Here is a 2500-nt window from a genome sequence, read left to right on the forward strand (position 1 = left end):
TTGCATATACTAATACATTTTATATGTCGAAGTCAGCATAAAAGGGAAGTTGTGCTCGTTGTTTCTTCCCTATAGTGCCATATATCCTTCTGGAACAAGAACACATGTGGGCGGGGCTTGATTGTGTCTGTGGGGAATTGATTGGATGGTTGAATGGTTGGGGTTTGCTATTGTGTCAGAAGAAACAGAGGATCCAAGTGCAAAGGCAAGTACTTGCAATAGTCTTTAATGAAGAATTAACATAGGCAGTCTGTCATGCAACGACACAGAACTGGAAAAAAGTTAGTGTACTTTACAGAAGGTCAGCAAAAAACGGAAGACCCCTGTCTTGGTTATAGAGCTGGTAATTCACGTGACAGTAACACAGTCCTTGTAAGTGGCCACAAAGCCGCAGAGAGAAGACTGAAGAAGGCCTCCAGCAGCGGGATGACAGGGCAGAAGACGAGCACAACTCCTCTAGACTAGACAAGATAATAAAAGGTAAATCTTCATGGAGATAACATATCACACAGGCATGACTCACATACACACAAAATAATAGAGAGAGAGAGAGAGAGAGAGAGAGAACAAACCCAGCTCATGACATTGGCTCATCTCATGTGAGTGACAGGTTATAGCCCCGCCCTCGTCATCAGAGAATAGAAGAGATGCTGCAAGAGGAACTTATTCTGATTCAAGATTAAGCACAAATCATTTATAATAAATACACTTTTCACTTCCACTCTGAATCACTGGTTATTGGCCAGAATGGGCTTCAGTAGCTGCGTTTCCGCTGTCGGGCCAGTGTGAGCCGTGGCTTTAAACGGCTCGGGCGGGGCTAATAGGCTCGAACCTGGAGCACCGAATCCAAAACCACACTGCGCTTCTACTGTCGGGCCAGAAGCTCTGCAGCGCTTCACCCGTAACACCTCACTGGGCCAGTGTCACACAAACCCATCATTTCACCAACTAATGGAAGATTTATCAGAAAACTAATCAGAAAGAAGAAATCACTGGAAACTAGCAAGATCGCAAAACGAACATGATAAAAGTGTCTGTTTGTTAGCATTTAAAGCCTAAGCATCAGTGTTTTACCACTGTTTTACAAATATACGTGATACATTGATCATAATGAAATAATTTGTCAAGATTGCAAATTAGTCACACAGAAATAAAGTGGTTTATCATTTAATCACAAAAGAAAGAGGACACACTTCAGTCGCGTCTGTTTCTGTTTATTTGCTGTCACAGGACAGTATGTTTACATCACATTTAGAAAGTATTATCATTTCTACAAATTTTCGCTAAAACATACGACCTAAGGAGCTTTAGCCCTCTCCCCCAATACAGTTATATTATCAGTCAGAGAAACAGAGGAAGCTCCTGAGCTGCTTTATTTTTTGACATATGGATATCAGACAGTCCGGTATAAAGAGATTTGATATAAAGCCTATATGATTTGTCTGATTTCTTCAAGCGGACGTATTTACCATGTTTACTTTGGTAATGGTTAGAGCACATAGTCTATTGCATTTCATATAAATATTTCTGCCTTGTACGGTGACCAGAATTCACATCAGATCACAAACAGAAGTTATTTCCAAAAACTCACTGCTGTCTGAAAGTGAGTTTTGAGCTAAATTTATGTTAAAAGTCTTTAATGCTGATGTTAGCTGGCATAAAGAATCATCCGGTGCTGGCGTCTCCAGACTCAGGTAAACTCCTCTGTTCATGATCACTCCTCAAGCCCGATCCGGCCCCCTTTGGACCAATGTATTCGGCGGGCCACAAACCCTGTCCGTTGCCCGAGGAGCCCCGGGAGTGACAGTGGAAATGCGACTGGCCCTGACACACCCTGTGAATCTTTATCTTGACTTAAGTCAAAAGTCTACACAAGTCTGAGTGTGTTGGTGTGTGGTCTACAGTCTCTAAAGGACGTTGTGAAGTTACTTACTGTCTCCACTGATTAATTGTTTGGGATTTTTGTTTCTGAATTTTGAGACTGTCTTCTTCAGAAAGACCTTCCCATCCTTGTCTGTGATCAAGCTCACCGAAACCATTAGCTCAGCAAAACTTCTCAGTGAAGTTAGAGGAAGATCAGCTGTGGGCATTGGTTCTTTATTTGTTTTAAACAGCAGACTTAATATTTATGCATTTCTGGTCATAATTTGGCGTATGAACCGTTGTGCCGCTGCTTATCTTTATCACGCAGTAAAAATGTCCAAAACCAGTCGTCTGTGGATGAGAGTCTGAGGCAAGCACTGGTGGGCCGTTGTCCTGCTCCACTTCTCACACGCAGAGAAAGGAGGATTATAGGATGACGAGACACTCGTTTATACATCACTTTATTCAACAGGAGAACAGCTCGTTCAGCACGTCATTCGTCATTATGCTATTTCTACGTCATTCACAGTCCTTTCATTGTCGGTTTTCAATCTGAAAAGTTTTTAAACCACCCCTTTCAATCTGATCGAAATTTCATTCAAAATTGAGCTTAATCGATTAAGGTGTTTACATGCCT

The sequence above is a fragment of the Squalius cephalus genome, assembly GCF_949319135.1.
Source record: "Squalius cephalus genome assembly, chromosome: 10".
Taxonomy (NCBI): Eukaryota; Metazoa; Chordata; class Actinopteri; order Cypriniformes; family Leuciscidae; genus Squalius; species Squalius cephalus.